Raw genomic sequence first — 14,071 nt, 5'->3', positions numbered from 1 at the left:
GCTTAGAGATACTAAGCAAGAGCTGGACCAGGCCATTCAGCTCTACACAGAGGCTGAGACAACACTGAGGGCTGGGAGGCGGGAGGCAGAGGACACAGGGGCTGGATATGCCTATGTCCTGTGAGTAGGGGAGGAGATAGGCTATTGGTGGGATCTCTATTATGGTGTGGTGCCAGCTGATCAGTGGGTGAGGAGCTTCCATAGACCATTGCAGATAGCGATAGCTACGGGAGGGAGCCGGAGGAGACAGGTGTCTAGTGGTGGGGTTATGGGTCCTCCACCACCACCAGATAGAGAGGATAGGAGGGATGATCCTGGGGCGGGTCCTTTGGGGGATCAGATTCCATCGAGGCCAGGCGGCTCTCAGGGAGGGAGTTCATCATAGCCATAGAGGGCTCCCTATGTATCAGTATTGTACCATTTTGTATTATGATGTAGACACCTGCGGGTGATTATAGCCATATGATTTTGACATCATTGTATCATGACACTTTTGATTTATATATATGAGATGATTCTTCTTTGCGGCAGCTATATGCATGTGTACCTATGTGATGAGATGTTTCATTATGTATGTTTTTATTTGATGCTTATGATATGGATGCAAATATGTACATGATGAAATGCAATATATTTTTTTTGTTCTTTTATGTTTTATATGTGTATGCAAATGTAAATGTGAATGTATGTAATGCAGATGAATATGATAATGCAAATGTAAATTGTGCTAATAGGTTTTGTGTGTAGGATGTGATGTAGTTGTGATATCTATATGTATGTATGAAATGTTTATATGTGGTAATGCAGGTGCAACTACATGAAATGCAAATGTTTTTGGTGTGTCATTATACTCAGTCATGCGATAGCAGGCTACGCGGACTCAAGAAGGATGATGGAAGTCAATCAAGAAAGGGGGATGAAAGATAGAAGATATGAAAGTGAAAAGAGCTTCTTGTGCGTTATCATCATTGAGATTTATTATGGCAAGTAGGTTATGACAATCGAGGCATATGTTCGACCCAGAAAGTCATTGTACACGTTTGCATGGAGATAAGACAGTTGCAAACAAGGAATGCCCCAGTTCATACTAGACTCACAGTGTCCGCATATCATTGGACAAGTCATAGAATTACTAAGAGACAATCCATAGACAACAAATATAAATAGGTGACGATACCCCATCCTCACCTTTCTAGTCAAAGACATCCTAGAGATAGAATCTCTAGTTAGAGACATCCTGGAAAAGCTAAAAGACATGTCACCAAAAGATAAAATCAAAAGAAAACCAAGACTCAACACCAACATCCACTGTAGTCCTCAAATTTAGTGTCTCTTGTCACTTGTATAAGTCTTATTTGATTGTGGTCACAATGTTTACTTTAACAGAAAGGATAGATAGCACTGAACCATAATGTTGTCTGAGTCTGTTGAAAGATTTGATTTGTTGAAGCCCATTTTTGTTGTTGTGTCTCATCTGAAACTGACTGAATCCATGAAACTAATACTTTATTGCAAATAAGACAGAACTTTATTGTGTATCTATGATGCAAATGTTGCTTTATTGCGGATTGTGCACAGATAGACTGAAGGAAGCTGAAAGAAACTATACTCCTTGAAACATGTGATGTTCTCAGTTCCACACCCATCACTAGACATAGGATTTGCCTTAGCCACAGATAGGAGTTGATTTATTATGGATGGAAAGGGAGTGAAAATGGAGGTTTATTATGAATGGCGAACCAATCTTGGGTAGATCAATAACAAGCCATGATGGGAATGTGTAAGTTTATTATGAACGAATAGGTTGTGAGTGTGTGCAAAGTAAAAGGATGAAAGTGAATCCTGAAGGAGGGAGGAGAAATGTCTCTATGCATGGCACTGGTGACCCAGTTTTCACCATGGTACTTGCCCAGGGTGCCACCGAAGTGGTTTTCACCATTGGACGAAATTATTTCTCTTTACTTTTTTTGATTTTTCAATGGTTTTTTTTTTGGAATTTTTTGAATTTTTTGAATTTTTTGTATTTTTGAAATTTTTGATTTTTTTTTTTTTTTTTGAATTAGGATATTCCAAAGAGCTATGTGTAGAACTTGGGAAGGTACATGCTGTTGATAGGATCCTCCAAAGGTTCACCTTTTGTAGTTGAGAGATGATATGCACCAGATCCATATGCTGTTGTAATGATGTAAGGACCAAGCTAGTTTGGTTCGAACTTGCCCTTCTTCTCTCTATCTTGCTGATTTTTGGGGTTTTCTCTAAGAACCAAATCACCTACCTCAAATGTGTGAGGCTTGACCTTGTGATTGAAGCTGCAACTCATTCATTGTTGGTAAGCCTTGAGATGATTAAAAGCAGTTTGTCTTCGTTCATCCAGTAGTTCAAGTTCTTGTAAGCGAGAGACCCTATAGTCTTCATCAATGATAATGTTTTGCAAAGAGACTCGTAAAGAGGGTAGCTCAACCTCAAAAGGCAAGATGGCTTTAGCACCGTAGACAAGTGAATAGGGTGTAGCTCCTGTAGGTGTGTGAACAATTGTGCGGTATGCCTAAAGTGCAGGATTAAGTTGGATCTTAAGGATTGTCTTATTAGATGCCTTAGCTTGACCGTTCCCTTGGGGGTAATATGGCATGGAGAAATGATGGGAAATATGGAAGTGGTCATAGAGTTCACGAACATCTTGATTTTTGAAGGGACGCCTGTTATCAGTGATAATGGAAACAAGAATACCGTATCGGCAAATGATATAGTTGAGGATGAACGTAGCAATCTATTTTCTAGTGACTTGTGTGAGAGGCACAACTTCAATCCATTTTGTGAAATATTCTGTGGTAGTGATAATGAATTTATGACCATTGGAAGGAGGGTGAATCTTGCCTTTGAGATTGAGTCCCCACTAACAAAAGGGCCAAGGAGATGCAATTGGTTGAAGTTCTTGCGCTGGCGCATGGATGAGGTCTCCATGAATTTGACATTGCTTACATTTCTTGACAAACTAATATGAGTCTTTTTCCATATTGGGCCAGTAATATCCAGTCCTAATGAGTTTCTTGGCTAAGGTAGGACCACTAGCATGTGGACCACATATCCCTTCATGTACTTCACGTAACGCAATCTGAGCTTCATCGCTTTCTAAACATCTAAGAAGAGTGCCATCTAGACCTCACTGGTATAGGATATCAGATAAAATGACATATCGAGAGGATTGGCGAATGAAAGTGTGACATTGGTTATTTGATAGATCAGGAGGTAGGGTATTGTCACGAAGGTATATGAAAATGGAACCATATAACTGGGACTCGGGACCGACAACACATATCATCTCAGTAGGAATGATTTCATATGAAGGAACCAAAAGGTTATCCACCAAAAACTCATAGCCAGTCTCATTTGGAGGTAGATCGATCAGTGAAGCAATTGTAGCCATGGCATTTGCGGCTCGATTCTGCTCTCTCGGTATCTGCTCAAAGTCTATCTTTGTGAAGTGTTGTTTCAGTTCATCCACCATTTGTTTGTAAGGCATTAATTTTTCATCTTTTGTTTGGTAATCATCAGTTGCTTGACGGATTACAAGTTGAGAATCCCTAAAAACATGAAGTTCCTGGATCTTCCACTGAACTGCAATCCGTAATCCAGTTGTTAATGCCTCATATTCTGCTATATTGTTAGTGCAAGGAAATGATAAGTGGTATGATTTTGGTATAGAATCCCCTTGAGGAGTTATAAAGAGGATGCCAGCTCCTGCCCCATGCTGTATGTATGAGCCGTCAAAGTACAGTTGCCATGGCTTTGCATGTGACATTGTTAAAATGGATTCATCTAGAAATTTTGAACTTAGAGGAACATCATCTATCATGGGGGCATCTGCTAATTGATCTACGATGGCTTGTCCTTTTATTGCTTTTTTGTCCACATACTCGATGTCGAATTCACTCAGGATCATTACCCATTTGGCTAGTTGCCTAGTAAGTGTTGCTTTATTGAGAAGGTATTTCAATGGATTGATTCTTGCAACCAACTTAGTCTTATGAGTGAGCATGTAATGTCGTAATTTCTACGAAGAAAAGACCACGGCGAGACATGCATGCTCAATTGGTGTGTAGTTTAGCTCATATCCCACCAATGTGCGACTGATATAGTATACTGCTTTTTCCTTGCCCTCAGCAATTTGTTGTGCTAAGAGTGCCCCTAGTGCTATTGGAGTAGCTGATATGTATAGTAACAGAGGCTGATCTGGAACTGGTGGCATCAGAACTGGTAGCTTCAAAAGATAATCTTTGAGTGTCTGGAAAGCCTGTTGACAGTTATCATCACATTTGAATTTGATATTTTTATGCAGCAGGTGCTGAAAAGGATTACACTTATCTGCAAGTTGCGCTATGAATCTTCGTATGGACTGGAGTCTCCCTTGTAAAGACCAAAGTTGATTGCTATTTCTTGGTGGTTGCATCTCTAGGATGGCCTTGACTTTTGCTGGATCAGCTTCGATTCATCTTTTGGATACAATGAATCCTAGGAGCTTCCCGAAGGTTACTCCAAAGACACATTTCTTGGGGTTTAATCTTACTTTGAATTTTTCCAACTGATCAAAGATGACTGAAAGTATGTCCAAATGTGTATTTTTGTCTATTGATTTGCCCAAGAGGTCGTCGACATAATCTTCCACAGTTACGTGCATGAGATCATGAAAGATAGTAGTCATGGCTCTTTGATATGTAGCACCTGCATTTTTTAGCCCGAAGGGCATGACATTCCAGCAGAAGGTTCCCTAAGGACAACTGAATGATGTTTTATGTGATCCTTAGACGCGATCTTTATTTGATTATAACTAGAGAATCCATCCATCAATGATAACATTTCATGACCTGTTGTGAGATCGACAATCAAGTCAATATTTGGTAATGGGAAGTCATCCTTAGGACAAGCTTTGTTGATGTCTCTGAAATCTATACACATTCTGATGCTGCAATCTGGTTTACTGACAGGCACTAAGTTGGAGATCCATTCAGGATAATCAATTGGGCGTATGAATCCGACATCCAATAATTTTTCAAGTTCTGCTTTGACTAGTAATGCCACTTGTGGATGCATCTTTCTTAATTTCTGTTTCACTGGTTTTGCCCCCGGTTTAACTGTCAAATGATGCATTACTAAATCTGGATCCAATTCAGGCATATCAGCGTATGACCATGCAAAGTTGATTTGTCGTTCTTTGAAGAAACTTATGAATTTTGACCTTTCTGACTCCATCAATGATTGAGCCAGGAATATGTCGTGTGGAACTTCCTCTGTACCAATGTTTGTTTTGATAGTCTCCTCTACCAACATGGATGACTTTTCCTCATATGATGTTGGGAGAATGTTGAGCCTTCCATCTTCGGGTGCCTCAAAGAGGTTTTTGCCCTTAGATACATCCTTTCTTTTTACTTTTTTGGGGTCAGACAGCGCCACAGTGTGGTTTTCGCCATAAGACCCTTGGTTTGTTCTTATTTTCACATTTTTGCGATTGGAAGGTCTGACGCCCTCACCAAAATATGCCACGCTATTGAGTTCTATAGTGTATCCCACTTTATGGTCCCCAGGGGGAAGATCATCTCGTATGCCAAGATAGTCAATAAAAGCTTCATCATTTTGGAATGTGTAAAACTGTGTAGGTCCTTCATGATCCCAGTCAATGAGTTGGTGGTGAACAAGGGGAAGGCCTTTAATGTCTTTGAAGTTAGCGGGGCTAAGAGTGAAGATGCAGTTATATTCGAGTATGTCAAGGTAATTATCGAGGTCATCGATGGCACTCTCCTCATCAGTCTTGATCGCAAACGAATCCAAATTATCATCACTAGTAGCATATTCTGGAACAGGTATTCTCATCCTATGTGATTTCAACCTGGGACCTTGAGACAAGGACTATGTGGAATCCTCATAGGTTGTTTCTTGACTAGCTTTGAATCTTTTATAAAATTCCTCTTCTTCTGTGGGTTCATCTGGCTCTCTGAATGTCTTGGTGAGCTTGTAGTCACTGGAAGATTTGTCTGAACCCCATTCCCATTCGTTAGAATCTATGGAATAGCGATCCTCTTGTTGAATTTTGGCAGCCTTGATTTGTAGGGCTTCTTCTGTCCTTTGAGTGTGGACCTTGGAAGTTAGGAAACCAAGTCCCTTCGAGCATTCCTTTTTGAAAGTCAATTCAGGTTGCAAAGGTTCAATGATGCCTTCCTTTCGTAACCCAAGAGGGCTTTTACCATCATACCTGAATTTTTGTAGGATCTTGAAACCTTTGCCATATTTCTCACATGGTAGACTGATGTGATCTTGTGTATCATCTTCAATGTCTTTGTAAAGCATTTTGTATAAGTCTTCCTCTTCCAGTTCACCCCATCTTTGAAAGGTAGTAGGGTCCCATTTGAGTACAATGATGGATACTTGCTTGTTAGGATGTGGTCTTCCATATTCTTTTGGTGAACTCATGACTTGTTGTAAGCACATGGTCTAATTTAAAGTGTATTCCCCCATGCCCTTGTCCTAAAATTTGGCTTTAATCTCACCTTGTTTTGATGTCGAAGGTTTTAATGACTTGGGATCAATGTATGCCGAAGAAGGAACAGCTTCACAATTACTGGGAATGACGGTCTCAGTTTTTGATCTCAGGTTATTGCAGTATATGAATGGATTAGGATCACCATTAACTGTTACCTCCACTCCATTGTGAGGAAACTTAATGCATTGGTGATATGTAGATGGGACTGCCCTCATTTCATGAATCCAAGGACGTCCTAGCAATATGTTGTAAGTGAGATCTAGATCTAGGACTTGACAAACCACATCCTTCGTAACTGGCCCAACTCTGAGAGGTAAGGTGACTATGCCCTTGGATGAACGCTCTTCATCATCATATGCCTTGATGGTGATTTTGTTTGTAGAATTCACAGCTTTATTAGAATATCCCAATTGTTTAATTGTGCTCAATGTACAAATGTTTAGACTAGCTCCTCCATCTATCAGGACTCATTTTATTCGATGTTTGTGTATGAAGGATTCAATGTGTAGTGGTGCATTATGTGGCTGACTTACGAAGGTGTCATCAGCTTCTGTGAATGTAAGGGAATGTGGAATGGAAAGGTATCCCACCATGGCTTGAAACTAGTCCACGTTTAGATTAGTAGGAACGACAGTGTCTCTCAAGATTTTGTCAAGAATAGCCTTATGTGCAGGGGATATGCGTAGGAGTTCAAGAATGGAGATGAGCGCGGGTGTTTTCCCTAATTGTTCTACAAGGTCATACTCAGGCTTGGTTGATGAAGAAGGGGTGTTTTTGGCTGGAGCACCTTGCAAAGTGAATTTACCTCGATGGGTTGTAACATGACATTCAGAGGTAGGTTCGGAAGGAGATCCAACACCTTTTAGGACAATCTTGGGTCTCCGGGTAGAATTCTTAGGGTTTTTGTCCTTGATGATAATGGTAGAGACGTAATTATCCATCGAAATGTGATTTATAGTTGAATCATAGTTATAAGTTGCTCTGGTATAGTTGGTTTGGTCATCTGTGGCTTTAGCTTTTCCCTTGTCATGCTTTGGGAATGGTTCTTTAAACATTTCATGTTCTTGATTGGATGAGTGTCCCTCAATCTCAATGTCACCTCTATCAATGAGATCTTGTATGATGTTCTTTAGTCGATGACAATTTCCTGTCTTATGACCCTTGCTCTTATGAAATTCACAGTATTCATCATCATTCCACCAATTTGGTTTAACCTTTGGTTCATATGGAGGAAAATCTGGAACTGTGATTACCTTGTTTGCCACTAGCTTCTTGAAAACTGACTCAAGTGGTTCTCCCAATGGAGTGTACTTCCTTCGTGATCTAGAAGTTGTTTGAGTATTCACTTGATTGTTTGTAGAACTTGATCCCAAAAAAATGAATTTGGGTCGCATTGTCTTGGCATCAACAACACCATCATTGGTTGTGTTCTTGTTTTTATTCCAAAATCTTGGCTTGTCCTTTCCTTTAAAGTCATCTTTATTTTCCTTGAATATCTTAATGACTCCTTATTCAATTAGGACCTTCTCTATTGCTAAACCTTTTTCAATGACATCCTTGAAGGTGGACAAACAAGCTTTCCTTAGATCATATCCAATGTCTTTGTTAACATTTTGGGTGAACATCTCTACCATTTGTTTTTGTGGAATTTCACAAGAGCATCTGCTGGCTAGATTTCTCCATCTTTGTAAAAATGATGAAAAAGATTCTCCATCCCTTTGCTTGGTGTTGCACAAAGTAGTGACTGATATGTCTATCTCTATGTTGTAGGAGAAATGTTGGATAAATGCCTCTGCTAATTCACCCCATGACTTAATACCAGGTGGAAGTTGGGAGAACCATTCCATAGCTTGATCGCCTAGGCTCTGTGGAAACAATCTGATCAAATATGTCTCTTCTACTGCTACCTCAATACAAGCTATGAAAAACTGTCTTATGTGTGCCTTAGGATCTCCTTTTCCTCTATACTTATCAAATTTAGGCATCACAAAGTGTGTAGGAAAAAGAGGCATTGGAATGCTATTGTCAAATGGATAAGGACATATGTCTCTCATTGTGTATGTTGGCTTTGGTGTATTTATGTCCTCCATTTTCTTTTGTAAGTCCCTGATTTGTTGTTCCAAATTTCTCTTAGGCAAAGATCGACTTCTTGGACCATACCCCATGCTTGAGGCACCAATTGGAGGAGAAGCATGTTGCATATATGGATGATATTGATCATACACATGTTCATATGGAGGAGGTCTATAGTGATGCTGCATATATGGACCACTTGGTATAGATTTATGTAAGAACACAATATCTATTTTGTCCATGTATACCATACTCTACAGGCATGTCATGTTCTAATGTGTTGCCCCCAAATTTGACACGGGGTTTCCTTGTGTCCAAATTTTGAGCATGCCTCTGAATATCCAATTGCTTTGGTGGTTTATCGTTAGCATTGATATGTGATTGAGCATATCTCTCTGCATAAGACTTCCATAGTGGTCTGCAAAGGTGAGTATCATATGCTTGACCATGTGTATGTGGGACCTCTAGTTTTTGAAACAAAGATGATGGTGATTCAGGTACCATATGTGGTCCTCTATTGCCTCCACTATTAGGCCTCCTTTGATCCATGTTGGAGTGAGTTTGTTGCAAAGGTCTATGTTCCATTATCTGAGACATGTCAAAATCATGAGGTATCTTGGCTCCACTTTGTGCCATCATTTGTAAGAAGTATTGTCTATCTCTCCTCATTATTTCCTCAATCAATCAATTGAAGCGGGGGTCCATAATGGATTCTTCCACATCTGCTGAATGTATGGAAAAGTTGTCCATATTGTGATTATGTGTATCATTGTTGTTTGTAGTGTCCATGTTCTCAACATTTGGAATGTTTCTATAGGCATCCATGTCAGGTAATGTGTTATGATCAGTATTGAAAAAGACATCATTGTCATACTCATAGACACTCATGTTTGCGGACTCTTGAGCCTCTTTAGTTTCTCTCCTAGATTTTTGAAGATGGGTTTCAACCATGAACTAGGTATTGACCGAGATATGTGAGACTAGATGAAAATGGAAAAAGTATGGAAGACCAAGAGTTGGATGGAATGTAAATGAATCTGAAGTTTACTTGCAATGTCCAAAGTGTAAGACCAAGTATGTATGTAGTAGAGTAGGTGTGACTTCCAAAGAGAGGATAGTTTGTCTTGATGAGGTAAGTTGACCTTGACTCTAAGTAAGACCAAATGAGACCCAAAGGTGATAGACCTTGATGAGGGACCACTTAGCAAAGTGTTGTTGTATGTAGTGTGTTGACAAAGTATGATGAGGACAAGCAAGTGACCTTTTGACTCAAGTTTATACAAATGTGAATGTAATGTGAGGTGTAAAGTAATGATGGACTTTGTGAGATCCAAAGACAGGTTGAATGCTAAATGAACCCTAGAGAAATGACCTAGGAAGCTCAAGAATTCCAAAACTGACTGTGTTTGTTTGCTGGACTGTAAAAGTTTTTTCAATTCTGAACACAGACGCGCCTATATACTGCACAGACACGATTTCCTGACATAGACGTGGTTCTATTTAACACAAACGTGCTTCTGAGATTTTTGTAAAGTGTACTGTTGATTCTAGAAACATAGACGTGTTTCTGCCCTTCACAGACGCAGTTATACAACATAGACACTATTATATCAAACACAAATGCATTTCTGCAAAATTTGTGTGATTTTTTCCAATCTGTGAAGTCATTTTTTGTTGTGACCAAATCTAACTATTTGACTATTTTTTCATGACAAGAAAACACAATGTTGATGAAGACTCAATGTTTGCAAGTGTCTAGACTCCAAAATGACTCCAAGAAAAATGTGTTGTTTGATGTAAAGTTGTTTTGCATACACTTGAAGACACAAAAGACACAATGTTTTGCTGTTTGGTCTTGAATGTTTGAATGTTTAAAATAAGTCAAGCACAATTCTTATGGCTGGCCAAGACAATAGTTGTTGATCCCACATGGGGTTTTACTCCCGAGGCTACGCTATTCAGAGTGGATACTTAGATGCTTGACCTCACTGGCTCCACCCTCGACACTCACTTCTCGGGTTAGCCAAGCATCAGTCCCCATGAAAACTCCTTGTGGTGAACTTTGTATCTCTACTAAGAACCATATGTGTGTGGGCCGCTACCAGAGGTCTGACCTCCTGCCCCAACAACTAGAAGGATTTGGGCTTCTAAAACAAAAAGGTTCTAGTAAGGGCATCCGCTCATGTGGCCATACATGCGGCACTTTCAGCTCTGTAAATACAGAAGGGTCCCAGCCGGTAGGGGTTACGCCCTACAAATGATCAAATAAATTTGATCAAACGGGTTAATGGGGAGACATAGTGTCGGTATGAACTAATCAACACATGTTATTCATAGTTTTCACCATGAATACAATTATTTATAGTGGTTTGGAAGAAGATGGCTTTTCTTTTGCTACCACTTGGGTCGTTCTCTTCTCACTAGTAGTCCTAATGACCACACGGGAAGACAGGTCCTCTAAAGATTAAACAGAAAGAGCCTATTTCTCAAGACACAAAAGACAATGATTCAATTTTAGTGCACCAATTGAAGTGTTTGCTAGTCTATGAAAACAAAGCACACAATAAAAATCCAAAAAACCTTTGCCAAGGACCTACACTAAAGAGTTGTTAGTAGTTTGGATTGTTTCAAATAATCACCCCTTCTTGCAAGCACACAAGTTAGGTAAATTTTAAATCAAAAAGACTTTGTGAAAATAGGGGCCTTCAACAAAACGATTTTGCTTTCAAGACAAGCTGCGCCAATTTCGTTAGCTAGATCTGAAAATGTTAGCTCAAAATAAACTGGATCTGAAACCTTAAATGCAAGACCCAAAACTAAATCAATAAACTCAAAAAAAATGAAACCAATGCACACAGACGCGGTTACCTTCGACACAGACGCGACTTCTTGACGCATACATGCTTTTGTGAGACACAGACATGGCTCCAAAACTCAGACGCGACTTTTGGACACAAACATGTCTAAAAACACCGTAGACGTGGTCTCTAGAATCTGCAAAATAAAATACTATTGAGGACATAGACGCGATTCCAGATGTCACAGATGCGCCAGAAAATCAAAAACGCGATCCGAAAGTACACAGCCACGAAAATATCAAAATTCTGTCGAAAATGTCAGATCTGCAACTTCAAAACACAAAATCTGCAACAAGGATGTTAAATTCAAAAAAAGGGACAAGGGTCCCATCGGGTGTGCCAAAATGTATATGGTGAAAATGGATAACAATAATAACGATATTGAAAGGCTAAATGAATTCAACCACAAAAACCCTAGCCTAACAACAACAAAGATCCATCATAACATATGAAGATTACCTAAGACAATGCAAATCAAATGAAATCACAAAGATTATACCATCACAATGTCCAATAGGGTTTGGATCTCCATTCTTCCTATCTCCATTGATCTTGCTTGATATATTTGCTCTCAGATTTTATGTGCACAAGAGCTCAACAAAGAACGGAATGTGGTTGCAAGTAGGATCGCATATGCCAAGTAGTCAATTGATCAAGTAGTCAAGTCATTAGGATGATTGATTAGGGTTTGATAATGAAGGAAGCATCTCCTTATATAGAAGACACTATATGAAATGGAGGGATAAGATTGAGAGGTGTAAAAGGAGGTCGGCTAAGCTTAGAGGGTAGGTAAAAGAAATAATAAAATAATGAAAGGGTAGGTAGTGTATGAATTAAGAGATGAATGACATGTGTCATGGGTAGAAAAGGTTAATGAATTAATTAAATAAATAAAGATTTATTTAATTAATAGAAAGAGTGAGATCAATTAAATAAATAAAATATTTATTTAATTTAGGAAAAGGGATAATTTAAATAAATAAATGTATTTATTTAAATGAGAAATAAGGTTAGAAGAGGATAAATGAATTAATTAAATAAATAAAGATTTATTTAATTAATAGAAGAATTAGGCTAAAGTAATTAAATAAATAAAATATTTATTTAATTAGACATGATAATTTTAGGTGTCTACACAAACAAACCAAATAATGCCAACATAACTTTTATGTTAATTATTTTGTTCAATTGGAATTCTTCAATTTTACTATATTAGTATTAATATAGTTTCCTTATATTAATATTAATGTAAAAATTATAGGCATTCATTTACCAACATTAATATCCCTCCACTACAAATTAATCATTTAAATTTTTTTATACAGGTGTTTATGTATTATATAAATATCCATTTATTTTATGAATACATATATGTATATATATAAATAAATATATACATACATAAAAATACATATATACATATGTGTGTGTGTGTGTATTACACATACATACATACATACATACATACATACATATATATATATATATGTATGTATGTATGTATGTATGTATGTATGTATATGTATATACATAGATATATATATACAAATACATATACATATACATATACATATATGTGTGTATGTGTATGTATATATACATACATAGATATATATACATATAAGTATACCTATAAATATACATATATGTATGTATGTATGTATGTATGTATGTATAGATATATATACATCTACACATATACATATACACATATATACACATATATATCTATGTACACACACACACACACACACACACACAAACACACACAGATATGTGTGTGTGTGTGTGTGTGTAGATGTCTAAAAATGGTCAACGCTTGTGGAGTCATAATTTAACATTTGCGCATTGCCTTATTTTAGGGTTTTTTGCGTCACATTAACATTTCTCCTATGTTGTGCACTTGGTCTTTATCATTTGCAAGCATCGAGTCCTTCTTCTGTATTCTTCATTTGTCTCACTTTCGAATTTGGTCTTGTCGATCTTATCCTATCATATCAATGTGCCTGTTAATCTGTCATCATTTTGGACATCGTCAATCCTAATTAGGGTTTTGTCCACTTATCAATCTTGTCATCATGCGATCGATTTGTCATCGATCATTGTCGTTTTCAATCTTATTATCTTGCGATTGATTTGTCATCGATCCTTGTCCTTTGATCAATTTGTCATCAATCTTGTCATCTTGTGATCGATTTGTCATCGATCGTTGACATTTTCAATCTTGTTGTTTTGCAATCTATTTTGTCATCAATCCTTGTCCTTTTGTCAATTTTGTCATTTTGCGATCGATTTGTCATCGATCATCATCTCAATCACGTCAATTTGGATCAATTAGTCATTGATCCTTGTCAATTGGTGCATTTATCAATCAAATCATTTGTTAGCATTGGTCCTTTGTCAGTCAGAATCATGATTAAATCGAATCGACATTAATTATCTTTTGTCAAGACCTAATTGTCATTCTTGCATTTTCTAATTCATCTTCTAGGGTTTCATGATTTATTCATTTAACCTTGTTTGTCATTTCTCCCTCTAGGTTAAATAATTTATTTATTTATCCTAAGTCTTCTTGTCACAATTAAATGTTTATTTAATTAGCTAACTA

Source organism: Cryptomeria japonica, chromosome 3, assembly GCF_030272615.1.
Source record: "Cryptomeria japonica chromosome 3, Sugi_1.0, whole genome shotgun sequence".
NCBI classification, from domain to species: Eukaryota; Viridiplantae; Streptophyta; class Pinopsida; order Cupressales; family Cupressaceae; genus Cryptomeria; species Cryptomeria japonica.
Note: the sequence above shows the minus strand (reverse complement) of the source record.